General features: G+C 46.3%; 1 long non-coding RNA gene across 1 annotated transcript; it reads right to left on the bottom strand.

Moving 5' to 3' along the window:
• Nucleotides 1–14128: 14128 nt before the first annotated feature.
• Gm32932 lies at nucleotides 14129–23061 on the bottom strand. Its single transcript, XR_877962.2, has 3 exons — nucleotides 22540–23061; nucleotides 16152–16351; nucleotides 14129–14363 (listed from the first exon to the last, which is right to left on the bottom strand). It is a non-coding gene; the product is annotated as a predicted gene, 32932 (long non-coding RNA).
• Between the last annotated feature and the right edge of the window lie 1063 nt (nucleotides 23062–24124).

Below are 24124 nucleotides of genomic sequence, written 5' to 3'. Positions count from 1 at the left end.
TTCTGAGGCTGATAAAAATAGCCAGACCCCATACAATTCACTGTCACCAAATGTGGCTGGCAACCAAACCATAAAATTCCACACCCAGTTTCATGAGGTGAAATGTCCCCTAACTTGCTAATTAGAGTAGATCAGAGAGAAAGGCTGCTCTTGAACAGCGACCTCGTGGTAATTTCTCCTGTTGTCCAGGATAGCCTAAGGCAGGACTGATTTTGTTGAATGAATGAATGAATGAATGAATGAATTTTGAATGGCATCATGTCATTTTCTGGACTGTCATAACTAGGAACATTAGAGCCAAACCAAAAGGTTTTCCTGACCTTATCCAAACTGGAGGCCCTCCTTTGCTACAGAGGGTATCTACCTTTGCTGTACAATTAGACGTGTACCTGCTGCTGTGACAGTGTCTCTCTGTGTGTGACGCTTTGACCCAAGGAGACTACAGAATTGTCTGATCAGTCCCAGAAAGTGCTAGGAGTGAAGCACCTGTCATCTGCCTTGCCCCTTATGTGTGCAGAATGAGAAGACACGAAGGAAGGTCAATGTCCTGCCTGAGGTCACTGTGCTTGTCCGGCTCAGCCACCCTGAAGCCTGCTTCCTAACGTGTGCTGGCCCCGAGCCATCCCATGGTTCTTTTTGCTCTCTTTGGCACTTAATGCCATTTGCGGGCTCTGGTCATTTACGCATTTCCGTTTCCTGGTATCTGATTCTCTTTTAGTGCCCACGAAGAACATTTCCACTGTGGCAATTACTCCATCATCCTCTCCAAGCAGGAAGGTTTGAAAGGAGGGCTGCTATTTTTCCATGAGTGCAATTATTTATGTGCACAAATAACTGTGCACATAATTGGCTAATGGAAAGTGCAATCGGCCACATGTGGGCATAATTAGCCACTTGCCCCTCGTTCTGAGGGTGTAATTATCAAAGCGGGCAATTTTATATCTGCGGATAATTGTACATGCAAGAGAGAGTCGGCTAGGAAATTCAGTCCTTAATTACGTTTCATGTCCTTGTTACCGGAGAAGCAACACAAAGTAAAGGTAACATTCACGTTTGGGATGAGCCATCCGCTCTAGCAGTGCAGAAGATGTAGTGTTCCTACCTAAGCAGGGATGGGCCTGGATCTCATGGATGAAGCTACACAGTCCTTGCCAGAAAAGCCCCAGCATCCAATTACCCTGGCGGCCTCAGTGAAGGCCTCCTAGTGGTCAGCCATCTGCCTTGGCAGACAGGAAGCCTCCGTTTCGCTCTTTCCCTGTCTCGGGTATCATCTTTTGCCTTCTCTGTTTTAACATTTCCCCCTGCTTTGAGGTTTTATAATCTGAGAAACTCCTGTCAGCTTAGACCGGTAAGTGATTTGTTCGCTGCTGGGAGTGGGTCATTTAAAAAGCTTAACAATGTCTTTAGTCATCCGTCCAGGCACGCACAGAATAATGAAGTGAGAATGCGCGCGTGTCTCTGTGGTTCTTCTAAGACCTCAGATGGCAGAGCTTCCTCAGTCTCTGCTGTGCCCCCTGCATTCTGGTTTAAACAGCTCTGCCGAACCCTTCCCACTCTCCCACTCAATCACACAAAAATACACTCGCTAGCAGCAGAACCTAAAAATACATGTCACATGCAGGCACAACGGAGGGTTTAAAAAAAAAAACATGAATTGACTCTTTAGGAATATGCAGGCTGAATGCAATTTTAAAAAAAGAAACTAAACATCTCTGATTACACGCTGCTTCTCCATCAGACTGGTGTCTTCTGGACGGGGCGGTGTACCGATGTGGTTGGGGAGGGGTCTTCTAATGTTACAAAGACCCATGTGCAATGCTGTGGAACGGTAGATAAGTTGCTTAAACATTTGGTTGGGTTTCTTCATGTAAACAAATGCAAGCAGAGCCCTGAGCCCAATACTCAGGTTCCTTGTAAAGGCTCTGGTAATGAAATCTATATCACAAGTATTATGAGTGTCCTTCATCTCTAGTGTACCCTGTCTCTACCAGGCCCATGACACTATGCATATGTGTGTAGTGCACAGGCTTCATTTTATTTACCAAATGGACAGGAATGTGGGCTTACACATCTCTGAAGGGCACATAGCCTCATGCCTGTAAGAGGTGCCTCCAGAGCAAGTGATGCCTAATAGTCGACCGTCACACAGCACCACGTGGCAGCGTATTAGCATGTACTGAGCTCAAGGCCAAGGTCCTACTTGCTTTTATGGTTTCTGGACCTGAATGCAGTCTTCTATTCTTTACTATTCCCTCTGGGACCACCCTCACAAATGTAGTTGGGGATCTCAAATCTCTGTTTCTATTTCCTTAGCTTGAGGACCACTGACGCTCTGTCTTTCCTCAATGGAAAGTCTCACGATCAGAATTTTCATTGACTTTGCTGATTCATCTTTCTGACCTTGCCAAAGACCTGTGCCTATTTCGTGCCCACACTACTTTGCGCCACTTCATGTTGATAACTTGAAACTGGTTGTAGTTAAAATATTTATAGCATAGAAGCAAGCAAATGAAACATAGCAGGGCACCTCCTCCAGAAAAGTCAGTTGTTAGACATTTTCCTGAGGACTGTTATATATATACATGTTTATATTTATCTCAGACCTACCCCGCCCCCATCCCTTCACACAAGTGTTCTTCACCAGTTCTCCCTGGCTTCATTTACCTTCCTATTTATATCATAACGGCTTTTTTCAATAACACAGTGACTTGGTCTGTTTTGTGCTGCTATGCCAGATACCTGAGTTGAGTAACTCTTGAAGAATGGAGACTTATTTCACGGAGGATACAGCGTCTAGCTGAATACAGAGGGTGTACCAGCTAGATGTTGTTTGGGGGTTGGTTTGGTTTTTTTCAACTTGACACAAACTAGAGTCATCTAGGGAGACAAGGTTTGCTTCCATTCGATTGCCTATGGTCAGGTCTGTGGTGTGTTTTCTTGATGAATGGTTGATGTAGGAGGGCCCAGCCCAATATGAATTGTACCACTCCTGAGCAGGCGGTCTTGGGTATAAGAAGGCAGGCTGAGCAGCCAGGAGGAAACAGATCAGTAAGCAGCACTCTTACCCGTGCCATGGCTTCTGTTTCAGTTCTTGCCTCCGGTTCCTGCCTTGAGTTCCTGATTCTGATACTTATGTATCTGGTAAGGTCTCAGATACACAGTATCGACAACACAAATGATAAAAGCTTCCTTATTTAACCTCTACACCCTATCCGTACCAGGCACATGGACTGCAACTGTGAACAGAAACAAAAGACCATTCTTTTTAGGTGCCTCTATGGCAATGAACCTACCCTGGAGAACCTGAGTGACTTACACGCCCATTAAAGGTCTCAACTCTCCACACCGCTGTATTGGGGGCTGCCATGGTTTGTATATGCTTAGCCAGGGAGTGGCACTATTAGAAGGTGTGGCCCTGTTTAAGTAGCCTTGTTAGAGTAGGTGTGTCACTGTGGGCGTGGGCTTTAAGACACTTATCCCAGATGCCTGGAAGCTAGTATTTCTGCTAGCAAGCCTTCAGATAAAGATGTAGAACTCTCAGCCCCTCCTGCAGTGTGTCTGCCTGGATGCTGCCCTGCTCCCACCTTGATGATAAGGGACTGTAAACCTCTGAACCTGTAAGCCATCCCCAATCACATGCTGACCTTTTTTTTTTTTTTTTTTTTAATTTACTAAACCTGATAGTGCTCATCTCACAAAGAATCCAATCATAAATATTACCTTGTTGAAATTTAAAAAAACCTATGGTGGTGTGCTTACCATTGCAGAAATATATTCCAAGAATGGCTCTAACATACCAACAAGTGACCCTCCTGGTTTTCCTCTGAAGTCCACTGGATAGAAGCCCGAAGCAGGAGGCAGGAAGCAGGGAGGTGTAAAATGAAGAAGAGTGTTCATTAAGGATGTGGCCCACTCCCCTCCGACCTCTGCACAGGACACACTGGGTTGGGAACACTGGCCTGCATAGACCTTTAGGAAGTGTAAGCAATTTTACAAACGCGATGAGATTTCTGACTTCTCCTGAGAAATCTTCAGGAATGGCCGCACGGGGTTGCCTTCTTCATCAGAACACACTTGGCTGCAAGTGAGCTGCTCCTTCTAAAACCTCCAGGCATTCCACAGCTGGAGCAGTTCCTCGTACTGTCCGACTTCCCCAATACTGCTTCCGTACAGCCCGAAGAACCAATCAGTCCCGTTGTCTGGGGTCATGAGAGGTTTTGACGCTGGCCTAAAAGGAGCCCTTAAGCTCACTCACTTTAATTTCTTCCCCTACAGTGATGTTGTGCATTGTCTCTGGAATCTCATTTTCATTCTGAACCTTCATAGTTCATCATACAAAGTAGATGCTTAGCTAACAGAATGAAGTCTCACTGAATGACAGTCTTTGAGCAGGAGTCTCTCCAACTTCTCCCAAGGACCACTCTCCTGCCGCAAGGCTCACTGAAGCTCAGGACCATTCTCCTACCGCACAGTGTGCAGAGAACCACCCACAGCGTTTTACCATGTACTTTCTTGGTAGTGGGGAAATCTCATGTAGTCCTTACCGGACCCGGGGATCTCTGAACCAACACACCAGCGAAGCTCCTTCGATCAGAGAGATTTCTATTGGATTGAGACTTCAGTGCTTCATAAAAGGCCCATCGTGCTAATGAAGTCTCGTCATCCTGGTTAAGATAGTTACCACAGTTGGCCTCAGTTTCCTCCTGGGAAAAGCACAATAAACATTCTACAGGTTCCCACCTTGGTTTCCTCCTAAAGTGAGGTTAGTACACTAGATATACGGGTACTTCCCACGGCTCTTCATGAGAAGACTCTTCACCAGCTTAAAAAAAAAAAAAAAAGATAATTTCTGAGTTCCTATTAAATAAGCACCTTTGTGCTTTGATATAGGATGAAGTGGAGGACCTTGACCTTGGACTCGCACTGCCAAAGCTGTGTCACCGCTGATGTGGAAGAAGGCCTGGTGCGCACGGCTCGCAAGCGTCTGGCAGCTCACGCAAGAGTGGCTCTCATACTAATTAGGGCGGAACAAAATGGATGCCTTCCCTTTTTTTGGTAGAAAATTAAAAACCAAGAAAACTGTTGCCCCATCTTTTGATGTGACTTAACACCAGAGGCGGGTGTGAAGAGAGGCACCTGAACTGAAAGGAAGGGGAGAAAATACCATGGTGCTAATTGAATTCCTATCTTCTCCTTTCTCAACGCCAGAAAAACACAACCAAAGCTCTAACTGACCCAAATGGGCCCCTTCTCAAATTAAAAAAACTAGAATAAATAAACTGTTGCCAACTGCACCGGGGTTAAAAGTGCAGTGTATACAAACGGTTCCTAAGGAAGCAATTTCCAAAATAGAAGCAACAGGATTATTTTAGGGAATATTTATTTATCACATACCAAGGTGAAGTAATAAAGTAATAAAGTAAGGACTTCATTTAAAACTGTATTATTTACTTTTATACTTCATACTTTCTTTTCTGAGACATGGTCTTATTATATATCCCTGGCTGGCCTAGAACTTGCTGTATAAACCAGGCTGGTCTCTAACTCAGAGGTCTGTCTGCCTCTGCCTCCTAAGTGCTAGTGGGGGAAAGGCATTTGCCTCCACTCTGAAAAATGTAGAACTCTTGTATCTAGTCAAAGAAAACAAGACAAATATCTAAGATAAAGACAGGTAATATACACTTATATTATGCCATCACTTTTGAATTATTAGGAATACTTAAGTATAAATTAAAATTTTTTTGATGAGTAGTCAAAATAAAAACTAGAGCTCTTGAACAGATCTTTAATGCTGTCTAGTACTTATTATCTATTTCATACCAGATACTCTCTTGAACACATCTAATACCTTTGTTCTTTTACACAAGCAATCTTTATTCCATTGTATAAGCAGAAAGAGAGTGTGAAAGGCCAAATGGATAAGGTCATTCAATAGGTAGATTTGAACAAGGACCTGACCAATCTTTTTTTTTAATTAATCATTTTATTTATTTACATTTCAATTGATATCCCCATTCCCGGTTACCCCTCCACAAATCCCCCATCCTACCCCCCTCTCCCCACCCCTTTACCTCTATTAGGGTGCTCCTCCACTCACTCCTGCCTCACCTCTCTATCACCCCCCTATGCTGGGTTATCAAGCATCCACAGAACCAAGGGCCTCCCCTCCCATTGATGTCAGATAAGGCCATCCTCTGCTACATATGTATCTGGAGACATGGCTTCCTTCATGTGTAGTCTTTGGTTGGTGATTTAGTCCTAGGGATTCTGGGTGGTCCAGTTAGTTGATATTGTTCTTCCTTTGGGGTTGCCATCCCCTTCGGCTCTTTCGGTCCTTCCCCTAACTCTTCCCCTGAGGTCCCCAGGCTCAGTTCAACGGTTGGCTGTGAGTATCTGCATCTGCATTGGTCAGGTTATGGTAGAACCTCTTAGGGGACAGCCACACCAGGCTCCTGTCAGCAAGCGCTTCTTGATTTCAGCAATAATGTCTGGGTTTGGTGTCTGCCGGTGAGATGGATCCCTACGTGGGGCAGACTCTGGATGGCCTTTCCTTAAGTCTCTGTTCAACTTTTGTCCCTGTCTTTCCTTTGTACAGGAACATTTCTGGGTTAAAATTTTTGAGATGTGTGGGAGGGCTCAAGATTATGAATTCGACAAGTTCGGCTTTGACTGTATGCCACAGATTTTAGATTTCAGAGCTCAATCTTCATGGTATTCTCTCTCTCTCATCCATATATATATATATATATATATATATATATATATATATATATATATGAAGAAAGAAAGAGTGGTTTTTTTTATATAGATAAAGGAATGTATAGTACAAAAGTATAGAGGGTTGTATGACAAAATCTTGTGTGACAAGCTTCTGCGAGGTCTGAGGTTTGAATCTCTCTAAGCTGCACCATGTAGAAGAAATTCTGGAGGTGGGGGCTGGAGAGATGGACCAGAGAATAAGAGTGCACACACACACACAGTTACTGAAGCACAGTCCTCTTAATGTATGCGTGTGTCTAACTGTGGGGGAAAGCACTGCCTTTCTTCAACATCGTACTAAGCAGAGGCATCTAGAGCCGTGGAGAGAGCACCTAGCTAAACATGACCAGTGACGGATGCTATGAGCCATTTTGTTCTCCAGTACTTTTGAACATGTCTGTTTATCTTTGTCTCCCTCTCCTTCCCAGCAAGCCACTTTAGCCCCTGTGCCCAACAAACGGGTGACACCTAGAGAATAATCACTGAACAAATACAGTCATTGCTGGAAGAAACTCAACACATATTGGGTTGGACCCTTGGACCTTGCACTGGCCAAAGTCCAGCCAAGTTCTCCAGCCGCTCTGGATTCTAGGAGCTAGGTGCTCTCCCTGTAGACCTGAGGCCTTATCCAGCGTCTCATCTGCTTCTAGCTTTCTCTTCTCCCTCAGTGTCCTGTGTATAAACTGTCACAGGTCTAAATTCTGGGAGTTAGACAAAAGCCAGCTCTCCTCAGGGACTGGTGAAGCCGGTTCCTTTCTAGCGAAGAAGCCATTTCCCTTGCCAGTGTCAGAAGAGACAGATGGCTGTCTGTGGTGCTTATTAGCATACCAGAATGCATGCTGACCTCTGGGCTCCCTCCCTCAGTATCACAAGTACCTGTTATATATTCCAGAGTCCATTCTGTGTCTTCTCATCATACCCCTTACCCTAAACTCCAGGTCTTCGGCACCTCCCACCCCAGTTTCTCATTTCTACTTATAGCCTGGCTATTTCAGCTATGCTCTCTCTGTCTCTGTCTCCCTGTATCTCTGAGTCTCTCTATCTCTGTGTGTGTGTCTCTCTCTCTGTCTCCTTGTCTCTCTGTGTCTGTCTGTCTCTGTGTGTGTCTGTCTGTCTGTCTCTGTCTCCCTGTTTCTCTGTGTCTCTGTCTCTGTATGTGTGTGTCTGTCTGTCTCTGTCCCCTTGTCTCTCTGTATGTCTGACTCTGTACGTGTGTCTGTCTCTTTCTCCCTGTCTCTTTGTGTCTGTCTCCCTGTCTCTTTGTGTCTTTCTGTCTCTGTCTGTCTGTCTGTCTATCTGTGTCTCTCTCTCTCTCTCTCTCTCTCTCTCTCTCTGTGTGTGTGTGTGTGTGTGTGTGTGTGTGTGTTCCTCTCTCCCTTGTTCTCTCCTGGTTTTCTTTACTCCTCTTTCTTGCTTGTCTCTTTGTCTTCATCTCTCACCACCCCCATGGCCAAGCCCATCTACTGGCTCACTCACTCACTAGCATCTCTCCTTGTTCTGTACCCTTTCAGATGCCCCTGCCTGTACTCTCCTTCATATCTGCAATAAAAAAAAAAAAAAAAAACCTTCCCCTCAGCCATACATGGCATGACCACGTCGTCAGTTTTTATATATCTGGTGCTGAAACCCTCAGTTTCTATACACAGGTGCATACATGGGGGACTAACTATGCTGCAGTTTGAGAGAAAATCTAGGCAAATGGATGCTGAGGCATAGAGTGGGGTGGGGCAGGGTGGGGGGGGGAGCGAGAAGCATGATGTCAAGGCTGGAGAGGGAGCATCCAATTAAAATGAGAAGTTGACAAATTCCCTTAGATTTGCCAATTAGGTTGGAGGGCATGGGTCGCCTCTGCTGTACAATTTAGCGAAGAAGAAAACAGAGACAGAAGGTATTAAAGAGCTATTTAAAAACTGTTAGTGCAAAAGAAAAAAAAATAAGATGTTAGCTAGCAGGAAAGCCAAGGACAAGGACGACTCCCTTTGCTTTCAGCTTTTGTTGTTTCAAATCCTCGGCAACACTGCAGTAGAAAAAAAAATCTAGAGCAAAAGAGAGATTTCCTTGCTCTCCAAACCTGTTCTGAAGGAGGCCATGGTAATTTGAAACGTGACTTGAAGTCAGCCATGACATAACCTTCAAAGATTACAAGAAATCAGGGTGAGAAGCGAAGGCCTTAGAGAGAGTGTGACTATACAACTAAATGTCATTTTGACAGCCTTTTTCTTGGAGGTACATTTCAGATTATTTGAGTTGTCATTTTCTCTGGGAAGACTTCACTTTAATTACACAAATATTGAATATTTTTCAAGATAAAGAAACGGTAAAAAGTCTGCTTTGAAGTCTTTAGCCTTCAAACAGTATTACAGGAGACCCTCTTTGGAGGAAGTGGGATTAAGAGCAATGGAGCCAGGCAGCGAGGGGCTGTGCCAGAAATGCAGGAGCTTTAATCAAGATCTTTACTGGGCCAGTGGAGGGGCCTTATTATTTTAAATATCACAGCTCCACGGTTTCCTGGGGAAACAGAGATAAATATTGGTAACATGCCTATAAGGGCAGCAAGGCAAAAGGGGGAAAAAAAAGCCAAAAATTTGAGTCTGCCATTTAAAAGCCACCTAACCTTTTATTTACCGCCTTTTTGTGGCAAACCAGATCTAAATAGCTAGCGAGGTTCTTACCCTGAACAGACCCTGAAATATCAACTATCAGGGGATTTAAGGTATAATTGCTTTGCTCTGGGCTTGAGTGCAACCAACAGGAAAAATTGAATTTAGCCTGCCGGTGGATGAGGGCAGTAGCAGGGGCAGAGATGGCTGCTGGACTAGAGTCCTTGCTGTGTGGCCTGAGAGACCAGCTAGGGCAAGATATGCCTGCTGACCATGGCTTTTATACTCTGCAGCTGGGGGCCCTGTGTAACTTAAAATTTTTTCTGAGCCTCATTTCCCTCAACTGTAAACTGGCTGTATTCAGATATAACTTAGGGACCTCTGGTAGATGGGAGGTTAAAATGAAAGGTCAGAGTTCATGCAAGAAGTGTGTATCAATACCGCTATGTGCCAGGACCTGCACTAGGGAAGCAGTAGGGAAAAAAATCACTTGGATGCAGAGGACACAAGACAGAGAGTCTGATCCAGACACTGAGGGGTGGAGCAGAGATGCAGCCACACTCCAGTGTAGAGCGCTGGCAGTGACTCTACCTCCTGAGGTCTCTCCCTCCCGCAGGTCCTCCTGAAACCTTGACAGCTGTCATAGTTTGGTTTCTGTTGCTGTGGTGAATTTCAGTGTCCTAGCTACTGTTCTGTTGCCACACAGAGGCACTCTGAATAAGACAACTTATAAGGGAAGTTTATTGAGCTTATAGCTTCAGAGGGCAAGTCCATGACCATTGTGGCAGGCAGCATGGCATCAGGAAGGCTGGCATGGCACTGGAGCATATCTGATCCACAGCCACAAGGCAGAGAGAACCAACTGGGAATGCCATGGGCTTTTAAACCCTCAAAGCCAACCCCCAGTGAATGGCAGACTTTCTCTAAGACTACACCCCCTAATCCTTCCCAAACAGTTCCACCTACTGGGGACTGAATATACAAACATATGAACCTACGGGACCACTCTTATCCAGAATACCATATTTAGTTTACAACTCCAGGATAAAATCCACCATTGTGGGGAAGTGGAGGCAGGATTTGCAGGAGCTAGTCTCATCCACAGTCAAGAGCCTGGGAAGAGTGGATTATGTGCCTTCTTATTTATTCCCAGCCCTCCTTCACCCTTACAAAGTCCAGGATCCCCTGCCTGGAGAATGGTACAAACCACAGCAACCTGGCTCCTCCCACCTCAGTTAATGTAACCAATACAATCCCACCACAATGACAGATGTCTCGACTAACTCAGAAAGTTTCTTACTGACTCTCCGCCTGGGTAATTCTACATTGTGTCGAACTGACAAAGCCAACTGTTGTTATCCATCTATAGCTGAGGAGTGGGTTGTGGTCTTGCTCCCCTCAGAACTGTCCGAGTTGAGTTTGCAGCTAGTCATTCAAAGAGAGGATATGCAAGTTATGTTGCAAAGTCTAGGCGAGGTCTGGTGAGCTAACACAGCTGCTACTTTGTCTACTCACTTCAGCCTCGCTCCACTGAAAGTCTCTGCAGCCCTGAGGCCAACGCTCAAGGAGAAAACTAGCCTGGGAGGAGGGGCCACATAGATGGGCTCTGAAACAGCAGGTGGCTAGCTCCAATTTTCTAGTCCTGGCCACTGACTGAGTGCAAACATATGAGAGATCCAAAGTCCAGAACAATCAATCCATTAAGGATTTCTGTCTCTATTTATTTGTAAATTCCGGTAGCTATGGGAGAGTTATATGTGACGATTCCTACAAGCGCCTAGTGAGTCTTGGAGTGACTTAGGCAGCAACAGATGAGAGGAACAGAAGAGAAGACCAGACTGCAGACTCTGATGGAGGAACTGGGGAGCTACAGTGTTTGGAGAAAAGTGTTCTAAAGAGAGGGTGGCTACGTGTTCAGGGCACAGGAAAGGGCAGGGTGTGGCTGGAGCAGAAGCAGTGAGGAAGATGAGGTAAAGACCGGACCTTGTGGGCTAGCAGGTCACCGTGACCATCCCTTTTTGCTTTGAGCTGGAGGACACCGGGTAGTCAGAGTGCGACTCTGGGGTAGGTTCTCCACTGCATCTGAGACTTTGATTCTGAGTTTCCTTACAGTGTCTACAACAATGTGTCCCAAGCCATTAAGTTCCTAGTCACAACAACTGGAGGTAAAACTAAGCTGTCTCTTTTTAATCTCTTTCTCTCTCTTTTCTTTTCTTTCCTTTTCTCTTCTCTCTCTCTCTCTCTCTCTCTCTCTCTCTCTCTCTTTCTTTCTTTCTTTCCTAAGATTTAAATTATGTCTGTACATGTTGTGTGTCAGGGTATATTTATTCTGAGAGCACTTGCCCAGAGGCCATAAAAGCGCCTAGTCTTGGAATTATACGGGGTTGTGAGCCGCCTGATAATAGGTACTATGCCTGATAATAGGTACTAGGAATGGAGCCCTTTACAAGACCAGTATGTGATCTTGAGCACTGAGCTATGGCACCAGCCTTTTGCTCTGGTCTTAAGAAAGTAGTCTTTAGATGGTCTCAGGTAGAACTTTGGGACCAGCCATTGCTGTATCTTCAGCTCTTCCTGGTCACATGCCTTTTTAGGACGATGAAAAGCACAGTGGCTACAAGTTTAGAGTGCGGACAAGCCATGTTCAAATCCTAACTTTGCCATTTGTTTGTTTGTTTATGAGACGAGGTCTCACTGTGAAGTTCAGTCCGGTCTTGAACCTGTGACTCTCCTGCTTCAGCTTCCAAAGTACTAAGAGTGCAGGCAGACAGCACCACACCCAGCTCAGCTTTGCTTGTACAAACTCTACCATTAATGCATCTTTCCTCTCTGTGCCTCCATCTGTAAAACAGAGGCAATGACTGATTGCCTAGAAGGGTCCTGTAGGGGTTAACATAGTATGCATCTCAGGCACTTGGCCCAGTACCTGGTAGGTAGGAGGTGCTTAATCAAGTCAGTGCTTAGGCAGGGCACACAGCCTGGGCCTGGGCATGCTGCCTCATCTCATATTAGCAAATCCACCATCCTGCCCACAACCCCTATCGCGTCCCCTTCCCCGCATCCTCCTTCCTTTAGGGCTCAAAGGCTCCTTCCCTCACATTTGTCTAGTCAGAGGATCTCTTAATCTCATTCTCTCTGTCCTAAGGGATTCTGCTTTTCCTCTCACTGTGATTTTTAAACTCTCTTTTTTGATGACAGAAGTCACAGCTTTCAAGGCTGCTGTAGGTGACATGGTGGGACCTTGTCTCTCAGAAACAAAAATCTCCTCAGGAGGACAGGATAACTCAGGAGACCCAGTTTCTACAACCTCTTCCTGGCTCCCCTCTTTTGTGGTAGTGACTGCTCTTGGGAACTCCTACCTCCTGCCGGTCCCCCCACACAGACTCTGCACTCTCTTCAATGTCCCCCTCCACCTCCAGAACCCAGTACTTCTCAGACAGATGCAGACAAACGCTGGCACACAGTCTTTTCTCAATTGCTCTGTCTCAGTGACCTTCCAATAGTGCCACTCCAGCCAGGGCTCTGAGATACTCTGTCAGCACAACACAGGCATGAAGGTGTACCATTGCTCTCAGAGTTCTTCAGAACCCGTGCTCTGTGGGCTGGAGGGAAAGGGCTGCCCTGGTCATCCGAAGTGCTGCTATTGCTGCTGATAAATTAGGTGACTTCAAACCTCTCCTTTTCCAGGTGTTGGTTGTCTGCAGTGAGGGGACAAGACAATTCAATAAAAAGAACATGACTAGTCAGAACTTCTGCCCTAGTGTATTCAAGTGACCCTGAACAAGCCACTGGGGGTTTTTGTCTCTATCTGTAAATTCAGGTGGATAGAGAGTTGTCTTGGATGGTTTCTACGAGCATGAAGATTTTACGCTTTCTGAGATCGAAGTCCTAGTTCTGTCCCCAACCTCCAACCCCCTGCTCCCATGTCTCCTTCCTCCTCGCTCTGGCTGCAGCAAGTTTACATTCTCATCATGGTCCTCGGGACCCAAACTTGACCCTTCTACAGTCTCCCTGTGTCCTATGGTACACATTTCCTGGGACACTTCAGCTTTCCAGGTACCCATACCACCACCACCACCACCACCCCTACCCCAACCACCTTGCTGCGGTTCTTTCTCATCTTTATATGATCTTTGCCCACTTCAACTTGGAGCTGACTTCTTCTTTATTATTATTTTTTTAATTCTTAAAGATAAAGATCTTTTTTTTTCTTTTTTTTAAATTAGGTATTTTCTTCATTTACATTTCAAATGCTATCCCAAAAGTCCCCCATACCCTCCCTACCCACTCCCCTACCCACCCACTCCCCTACCCACCCACTCCCACTTCTTGGCCCTGGCATTCCCCTATACTGGGGCATATAAAGTTTGCAAGACCAAGGGACCTCTCTTCCCAATGATAGGCCATCTTCTGCTACATATGCAGCTAGAGACACGAGCTCAGGGGGTACTGGTTAGTTTATATTGTTGTTCCACCTATAGGGTTTCAGACCCCTTTAGCTCCTTGGGTACTTTCTCTAGCTCCTCCATTGGGGGCCCTGTGTTCCATCCAATAGCTGACTGTGAGCATCCACTTCTGTGTTTGCTAGGCCTGAGCATAGCCTCACAAGAGACAGCTATATCAGGGTCCTTTCAGCAAAATCTTGCTGGTGTATGCAATGGTGTCAATGTTTGGAGGCTGATTATAGGATGGATCCCCCGGTGCGGCAGTCTCTAGATGGTCCATCCTTTCGTCTCAGTGGAGCTGACTTCTTTATAATCCATTTTGAGGTCACCTACCTGGAGTACTCTTTAGGGCTGATTTTCTTACAACTTCGTTTATCCGTACCATAGCTCTGAGGTCATTAAATGATTTCCTTTGTGATTGTGGTTCGTAGAGCTCACCCTTTTTTGCAGCTTCTGAAGCAGGGGCTAGCTGCTGGTCCTTGATGGAGTGCTACTTGGTGGATGGAGATGACACAGCACACAGAAGGATGCTTTAGCCATTAGGACCTGGGCTGCAGGGCTTGGACATAAAGAAAAGCCAAGCTTAGAAGTAGGTGTCTCCCCCTTTTGAGAGGCATATACTGTCCGTGGGACTGGTCTACTGAACTGCCTCATGCAAGCTTCATGCTTTCTGTATCCAACACTGCTCTCACAGTTACCCCTTGAGGGTAGCCCCGGGTAAATACTGCATTTTAAAAGAAGTATTGGCTTCTAAAAATTTGTCTCTCTGCATTTCTTCTTTCCTAGAATTTTTTTTAGCAGTTTCCTGGAGACTTCCTGGCTCTCCTCCATCATACTTGAACATACTTTATAGACTGGCCTTCCCAAAGTGTGATCTTGATTAGGTCAATGGGTAGAATCCAGCTGTTTTTGTGATCAGAGCTACAAAGATATGAATATTCACAAGCATAACTCGACCGCTTACTGTTTGAGCCATCTGAATGGTTACTTTCCCTCTCTGATTTTAGCTTCCCTAATTAAACATGAGACCTGCAAATATCCTTGGGCTCTACTGGGGCAGGCAAGCAGAGCATGAGATAAGGGAACCGCAGAGCCTCTGCCTGATGAGGGCTACAGTTGCCTGCTTATTTGTTTTCTTCCAGAAGTTGTCTGTACCGACAACAGGTCTCCATGGAGAAAAATCTTTGTCTTGATAATGAGTTTATTGGATGGTTCTGTGGGTAATAAAAATGCAGGCAAGTAGGGACCTATTATTCTAAATACAGTTATCTGACAAGGTATTTTTTCCTGTACAAACGTTGCTTTCATTTAAGAACTTTGGGTAGATGAGGCGTACATAGCAATAGGAGAGCATTGGGCCATTGTGGATCAAGTTGTCTTCCCCCAAAAGACAATTAGAGGTCCCAACTGCCAGCACCTCAAAGTGTGACCTACTATGGAAATATAGTCATTAAAGATACAATTCATTACGGTGAGGTAAGTAAGGAGGAGAGTGTGCCTTTTAGCCATCATTCTGGCTTACTCGTGAGACAAAGAGAGAAGGTCTGTAGCTACTGTCATTAACCAAGGCCACTTATTAGCCAAGGTCAGCCCCACATTATCCTTTGATGTCCCAGGTGATGGCATGACCCTGAGCCAAGTCTCCCTGTCAGCATTGGCAGACAAAGTTTTGAAGACAGAAGAAACCCTCCTGTTCTGGACATTGAAGGACAAGGGTTTGGTGACAAGGGTCCCTCTTTTTATAGAATTATTCCAGGATTCATGTACAAGGGCAGTGATGTCCCACACCATGATTCCACTGGCAGAAAGTCAGTCTATGGGGAGAAATTTGAGAATAGGAACTGGAACGTATTGTTCTAGAACCTTCCTCATGGCAAATGCCACACCAAACACAAACAGGTCTGGGTGGATGGTTATGAATAAAAACTAAAACTAAAGAGAGGAGAGACAAGGAGAAGTGTGGCGATGCCAACAAAGACAGTAGGGCACTATGGGGTGGAGGAGGCGAAGGAGGAGGTACTGCAAGATAGGAAATGCCAAGGCTTTCCAGAGAATCACCAAGATGCAGTATCTCTCACGCATTTCTCAGGGAGCATGGCCCTGGCCCTAGCAACACTTGGACTTCTCTAGGATACAGAGAATATACACTGTCTTAAACTACCCAGTTTGTGGGATTTGTTATAGCAGCTTAGGAAGATAAATAAGAACCTTCCAGGAGTAAAGGAAACTGATCACTATACCCCAGACTTGAGGTGAGCCTGAGGTTGCTTAGACATGAAGAGCTCCACTGAGTGGCTTCAGTGAGCATGTCCCCCAGAGGCCAGATGTCCCCCCAGAGGCTGGGTACCTTGACCCTTGGTCTCCTGTTGATGGTGCTGCTACGGGAGTTTCTGGAAGCTTCAGGAGGTGGAGTCTTGCTGGCAGCACATCGCTTGGGGCAGGTTTTGAGGGTCGGTAGTCTGGCCTAATTGTGGTTTTCTTTCTCTGTGATCTCTCAGTCCTCTTCTGACCTGCTGCCAGCTGTCCTCACCATGGTAGATTCTCAGCCTGGAGTCACAGTCACAAAGAGTAACAAAGACAACCCCTGAGGTAAGACAACAAACGGATGTCTAAAACAAACGGATGAACGGACAGCCAGAGTGCCTAGAACTAGCCATGTGCATAATTCCTCCCCAGCCCTGGGGAAGTGAGTCTTCATACAGCATGTGGCCCAGGTCAGGACCTTCTCTAGTTCCGGACAGTGTGGACAGGGAGCACGGGCGTCATTCTCCGTAGATCACGCACTGAAGGAACCTGCAGGTGGTTTCACTATGAGGTGGTGCCTCTCAGAGGTAACTTGTACAGTGAATCCTGTGGATGGAATCCTTAGCCTGATAGATAAAATGACCCAGAGAAGACTTCTTTCTGTCCCTTCCACATTAACATTTCACGAGGACATAAAAGCCATCAGTCTATGGAAACTCAGCCTTTATCAGGTGGCGAATCTCCTGGATCCTCTGTCTCTACATCCCTGACTTCGAAAACTGTGGAAAATGAACTGCTTTCTTTAAGCTGCCCGGTCTATGTGATGTTGAAATGGACCAAAACAAAATGGACCTCAGACATGTGGAGGAGCGGTCTCCCAAAGCAATGTAACGTGGATACCAGCGGCCTCTAGTTCTTCCTCTTCATGGTGTTTAGTTATGAAAAACATACTTTACAGGAGATTGAATAAAGAAAAGGAAGCTCTCAAGAAGATATTGGACTTCCTGATAATGAGGGGAAAGTGGGGCTTAGAGAGATTAATTAGAAAAAATTTAGAACAACGTTGCTCAAGTTGAAAGGCAGGTTAAATGGGCAAACGGGGCACACACTAGCAAATGCATGGTAGCCTGTGAAGGGTGAAGTGTTCCTGGAATAACCGATGAGAAAATCTATTATAGGAAGGTTCAAAAGAGATTTTCTGAAACCTATAGTCCAGTTTGTTGAACCAAATCTCTGAATAGACTTCAAATAAAATCTCCTCTCTGCAGAAGTGAGGCTATTACTCAAAATCAACCAAGAGCAAGGGAGCAGCATAAAAGCAATGGAAACTGGTCAGCTGCTTCCATGCAGAACCGAAGTCACAAAAATATCCATTTTCTCAGCCATAGTTTGTCATCAGTTATACGTTCTGCCTGGGAAAAGCAAGGGCCGTGTCACAGCCCAGCCTTACAGGATTATAACATGACTGCATTGGTGTCCCTTCATGAGAAAAATTGACAAGCCAGCAAAATGTCTGACGAAGGGGGTCATCTGTATGCCCTGAGTTCTACAGATTGGAATAGTCATGCTTACTCACCCTTAACATGCTTGCATGACTTCTTGGTGGGATCTGTAGAATTTCTATGTTAAACTGGTGGTTGCATAATAGGAACTCACACAGCCTCCAAGAATGCCTACTGGGTGTCTTATTGCATAGATAGAGGATACTTTAAAGGGAGATAATACAGTCCTAAGGATGGAAGAAAATCAAGATGTTTGCCCCATGCACAGGAAAAGATCTTACTCTAGAGAGTCATAAAAGGAGGAAAGAGACACACGCTGGGGACCCCTCTAATCAGTACCTGGCAGCGTGTGCTGTGTTTCCTTGTCACATGCCTGCGTCGTCATGGTTTCAGCTACAACTTTCTCCATCCTCACAATGGGCACAGTGTGGGAGCCAGACTGACCCAAGACATCCTTAGAGGCACTGACAAAAGGGAACTCTAGCTCTGTGCCCTTGTCTACAAATGGATTCGGCAAGGCCTGCCTGGGGCTGGCACCAGTGCCTCGGAGGAATCAAGGTTGAAGCTTCTAGAGACCCAACTCTTCCCCCTAGGTCAGGGTTATCAGTCCTGAGGCAGCTGTGTCTGAGGTGTCCTGTGTCCTCCTTGCCAACAATGCCTATTTAGCTCTCTGCTGACCTTGGCTGTTCTCCCCTGTAAATAGTATTTACGATGCTATTCTTCTTAATAAACTTGCTTGACATAAGACATCAGCTTATGTGAGGCCTCTCGGTCCCAGCTACTGCTTCCTCCTCTTTATTTCTCACCCCCAGTCCTTCCCACTTAACACCAAGCTGTCTGGCAGCCCTTACTTCTGGAGGTTCAGGGTAGCACAGCAGCCCAATGTGACGCCTTAATGGGTTGGTGTCTAAAGTGAAGGTCATTGTTTCTACTGCCTCCTTGGATAGTGCCAAGGAAGGCACGCTGCCGTCTTCATAACCTCTTTTACGCTTCCTCTCACCCCTTCTCTCATTACAAACACACGCTGTATGTTTCCTTCCTCTTCCCCAGGAACTCTTACTGACTCCTTCAGGGCAAGAGGATAGGAAATGAGCATAAAGTCATTCACTCCAGAGATGTCTATCAGCGCATCCTCCAGAGAACGGTCTGTGGTAGCTGCCGTGAGGGATGGGAAGATGTTTAGGGCACGATAAGTGTTGTGAGTAGTCTACAAATACAGATAACAATATAGATGATAATAAAACTGGATAAGTCTGCACAAATGCACCCTGCAACAGAGCTCACGAACCTTCAAGCCAGGGAAAGCCCTTGGGAGCCCCGGATGAGGTGCCGAGGTGCAAGCAAGCCCTTTAAAGTTAGTGAAAGAGCACACCTCAGGGAGGGAAGCCTGGTGGCATGCATCAGGGAGAAGTGATGTGAGCCAAGCCCTAACAGGGTGGCATTCTGGATTCCCACCAGTCACTAGCCTAGCTTGGTTAGACAGTCTGTTGTCTACAGTCAGCTTGCAGCACACTGAAGTTCATTCAGGAAATTTAGCTACACTTTGTTAAAGAGGGCATTAAACATCAGGCTAAGATTAACATAGTTCTTCAGAGTGGTTTCTGTTTAGCTTGATTTTGCTTTTTTAAGAATTATGAGTTGGGCTGTGAGTTTGAGGCCAGGTGGGGTACACAGTGAGACCTTGCCTTCAAAAAAAAAATTATGGGTTAGGAGACTTGGTGAAATGGCCAAGTCATCCACAGGATGCTCCTACAGAGAGCCTGGCTCTGAATCGCAGCAGCCACAGAGCTGCTCACAACCATCCAACTCCAGTTCCAGGGGTCCAGAAACCTCTTCTGGCCTCCACAGACACCTGCAAGTCACGTGGTGCACATACACATGTGCAGGCAGAGTAATCACACACACACAATAAATACATCTTAAAAAGGAATCTTGGATTGAAAGCAGAACTGTACTCTCACTGAATGAACAAAACACTGTTTCTTCTGATCTTGGTCATGTGCATTTGTGCTTTTAAATGGTTCCCTGGAGCTTGGGATCTAGAGCCCTCTGCTAACACACAACAGGCCACATGCAGTCACTAAATGTTCCTAAGAAAGGGGAACATGGAATTCAGACAGACTGTTCAGGCAGCATATCCAGTAGCACTGCTGAGTTAATGCACCAGGGACACAGCAAGAGTAAGATAACCAAAAAGTGGGAGGAGGAGGAAGAGGAAGAGGAGGAGGAGGAGGAGGAGGAAGAAGAGGAAGGAGAGAAGAAAGAGGGAGGAAGAGGGAGAGAAGGAGGGAGAAGGAGGGAGATGAGGGGAAGGAAGGAGGAAGGGAAGGAGGAGGGAGAGGAGGAAGGAAAGGAGGAGGGGGAGGAAGGAGAGGAGGAGGGGCAGGAGGGGGAAAGGAGAAGAGGAGGGGGAGGAGGGGCAGAAGGGGGAGGAGGAAGGTAAGGAGGAGGGGGAGGAAGGAGAGGAGGAAGAGTGACAGGAGGGGGAGGAAGGGAAAGAGAAGGGGGAGGAAGAAGAGGAGGAGGAGGGGCAGGAGGGGGAGGAAGAAGAGGAGGAGGAGGGGGAAGGAGAGGAGGAGGAGGGAGAGGAAGGAGAAGAGGAGGAGGGGAGGAAGAGGAAGAAGAGAGGATGAGCAGGAAGGGGGGAGGAAGGAGAGGAAGAGGGAGAGGAGGAGGGGGAGGGAAAGGGGGAGGAGGAAGAGGATGAAGAGAAGGAAGAAGAAGATGAGGGGAAGGAGGAAGGGGAGGAAGAAACAAAGATAAAAAGCAGTGGGCTATCATTTGGAATAGAGTGAACACTGACAGCAAATGACAACAGCAGGGAAAGACATAAAGAGGTATTGCCAAGGAGTAACAGGTCCAGTTTCGAGTGACTGATTGATTGTAAGGAACAAAGAGAGGGTAATGGGTTTTGTTTGTTTGTTTGTTCTGTTCTGTTTTTAAGTCGTAAGTCTAAGATCCTAGGAAAGGTACAGGAGCAATGGCAGGAACTAAGCTTGCGGGGAGCTGAGGGGTAGGGAAGAACAGATTGCACTCTGCAGAGAGATTCAATTATAAATGTCTAGGGACATTTGAAAATGGGAGCCTGTAACTCAGGAGAAAGACCAGGGCTATTGATATAGAAGAAATAATGTAATAAAGGCTTGTGCGTGGATAAGATGACACAGAAAGTCGTGGAGGTGAGGCGGATGCTGGGAAGCAGGGGTGTTTCTGGGAAGGGAGGAGGAGGAGGAGGGATGCTAAGATGGAGGGAGCACCACAGCTGTTTCACATCACAAAAAACCAAGCGACCTTTAAAGGGAAAGCAGTCACACAGGCGGTTCCTCCAAGGGCACCGGTGAGGAGATCGTGGTATTTCAGACTTGTGTTTACTTTCCACGATCAATTTCAAGTATGGAGGGAGGAGGTCTGAGTCTACCAGGTAAAGGAACAAAAGGGTGGACAAGAAAAGGGAACCATAGTAACGAACCATGCTCCCAGAAGCCCACAGAGAAAGAAACGAAGAAGTTGATGGTGTTGGGGTTGAATCCAAAGCGTCCCTCACAGGATGCTTTCACTTCACAGTCCCCAGCTTGTGAGAAGGCTAGGGAGCCATTAGGAATTGGGCCTGGCTATCAGCAGCGCTCACCAGGCGTCGACATTTGAAAGCTCTGGGCTGGCTTTGTCTGCCTCCCGGACTTGGACAAGTTGACAAACTGAGGCAGTATTGACACGGGGCGCTCCTCTCCTGAGGCAGCCACACTCCTTCCCCACCCAGACAGGCTGAGGTCCTCTAAAACTGAGAGCCAAAACCAGCCAGCGCTCCAGAGACCTCATCACAGCCGGAGACGGAGGATACGGTACAACAGGAAACTGGGAGTCCTTCCTTAAAGTGGGAGACCGCCAGGAGGGTCACCAGCACCTAGGAAACAGTCAAACAGTCAACAGAAGAGAATGTATGGCAGAGGAGATCAGTGAAGTTAAGACATCGGAGTGATTAAAGCCGTACTTTTCAAAGCCGGAGACCTAGCCGGGAAAACCGAATGCTTGGAATGTGAGCCCAAGCCTGGTAATTGGACAGTAATTGTGTATACTGCTGTAATTTAAGCAATCCCCGTGAAAGATGCTCCACCTGGAAAAAGCTCACGTGCGCTCAATTAGTCATCTGGCAGGCGGCTGAGCAGCGACTCTCCCAGTCACGTGGATGAGAGACGTTTCCCCACCCTGAAACGCTGTTAGGAGCCAACTGAACATCAGGCCGCTGAACAAGGCCTGCAATACGCGGAGCTGTAACTTCTAAGAACCCACGCTTTGCTCCCTGGGCTTTTCTGAACAGAGTGACCTGAAACTTGGTCCTCGTGGAGAGGAGCCAGAGGAGACACTGAATGTGTGGTATCCCAAATTCTCAATAAAGGATGGGTGTTAGTATCAGTATTGGGTAATTGTAATAAAGAAACAATAGCTGTAATAACTGTAGTAACTGGAGATGGGTGGAGGTAACTATGCTGTCTTCATACGTTTTTCTGTATGTATAAAAGCAGCCTCGTGCCAGGCACTGTGCCTCGTGCTGGATACTGTGCCTCATGCTGGGCATTGTGCTGCATGCTCAACCCCAGCACTTGGGAGACAGAGGAAGTCAGATCTCTGAAGCCAGCTTGGTCGACTGAGCTCCAGAAGAGCCAAGGCTGCACAAAGAGACCCTGTCTTAATAAAAGAAAAGAAAAACAAATGGAAGTGTTCTTAAAAAATAAAATCTTGCTAGGTACTGAAGGTGCATGCCTTTAGTTCCAGCACTCTGGATGCAGAGGCAGGCAGATCTCTGTTGAGTTCAAGGCCAACCTTGAACAGAGCTGGTTTCAGAATAGCCAGGGCTACACAGAGAATAAATAAAATCTATTTAAAAAAAAAAACCTTCAAAATAAAAAAAGGAGAAGAGGAGGAAGAGGAGGAGGAGGAGGAAGAGGAGGAGGAGGAGGAGGAGGAGGAGGTTGGTCAGTCCTGAAACCTCACCTGGACACACATGCTTTCATCAGCATTCACAACATAACTCCATGGATGAGCTATGCTTTGGACTCTCGAGCATCCCCCATTCCTGTGCCAACATGGGTGTGTGTGTTGGTTGGAAAGTTGGACCCATTGTGGGGGTGGAACTTTGTGAACCTTCAGAGGTGGAACATACTGGAAGGTTCTTGGGCCAGTTGTGGCTTCACTTGAGTACTGAGTTGTTGGAAGCAGTGGCCCATACCTGTAATCCCTGTACTCCAGAGGCAGAGGAAGAAGACCACAAGAAAGTCAAGCCAGTGTGGTCTATGTCATGAATTCTAGACAAGCCAGAACTCTATAGTAAGTCCCTGTTTCAACACACCGGCCTGAGCAATAGCAAACCTGAACAATAGCAAATCCACAACAATAAAAAGGAGACATTATTAATTCATCTGAACTCTGGGTCTTGTGTGCCAGTTTTTGTCTATCTGTGCCTACCACCTCCAAGCTCTCTGACCTCCTGTTTGAAGAAGTGAACTCTTCCCTGAAAAGACTCCTGGCATTGTGACATCACTCAACTATGATGTCCATTCGAGAGCTGTGTTACTTCTCTTGTTAAGAGGCACCTTAAGGGAAGAAGAGCTTATTTTAACTCAGAGTGTAACATGATGCAGCCAATTATGGCAAAAAGACATGGCAGCAGGCAGGGTAAACATGACAACAGAGGGTAGACATGGCAACAGGAGGATAGACATGACAATAGGGTAGACATGGCAACAGGGGGTAAACATGGCAACAGAAGGTAGACATGACACAGGCAGGGTAGACATGGCAACAGGGGGTAGACATGGCAACAGGGGGTAGATATGGCAACAGGGGGTAGATATGGCAACAGAAGGGTAGACATGACACAGGCAGGGTAAACATGACCACAGGAGATAGACATGGCAGCAGGGGGATAGACATAACAACAAGAGGGTAAGCATGACAACAGGAGTGTAGACATGGCAACAGGAGTGTAGACATAACAACAGGAGGGTAGACCTGGCAGCAGGACTGGGGAACAGATAGTTACATTGCATCTGTAGCCAGGCAGCCAAGAGAAGAAAATTGGAAATAGGATTGTGCTATGAAACATCAAGGACCACTCCTTTAGTGACCCAGTTCCTCTAGCCAGGTTCTACCTCTTAAAGGCTCTCCAAACATTTTTCAAATAGTGCCATCAACTGGGGACCAAGTGGTCAACCATGCACTTATGCTGGAGAACGAGGCAAATCATAGTCAGCTGCTGCAAAGCAGCCCTGTATCCCCACACCTGAGATTCAAACAAAAACGTATTCTTATAATTTCTGTGTTTTCAAAATTCTCACTATGTATGTGTTCATGTGCATGAGTGTGTTCGTGTGCATATCAGTTTGTGTGTGTGTGTGTGTGCATACAGGCATGCATATGTGTATGTAAGTGCATGTGTGTGAATGTGTGCATGTATGTGTGTGCATGTGTGTGTGTGTGCATGTGTGTGCTTGTATGAGTGCATGTGTGTGTGTGCATACAGGCATGCATATGTGTATGTAAGTGCATGTGTGTGAATGTGTGCATGTGTGTGTGTGCA

The sequence above is a fragment of the Mus musculus genome, chromosome 19 (assembly GCF_000001635.26).
Source record: "Mus musculus strain C57BL/6J chromosome 19, GRCm38.p6 C57BL/6J".
Lineage (NCBI taxonomy): Eukaryota > Metazoa > Chordata > Mammalia > Rodentia > Muridae > Mus > Mus musculus.
This window is presented reverse-complemented; position numbering and strand designations above follow the sequence as displayed.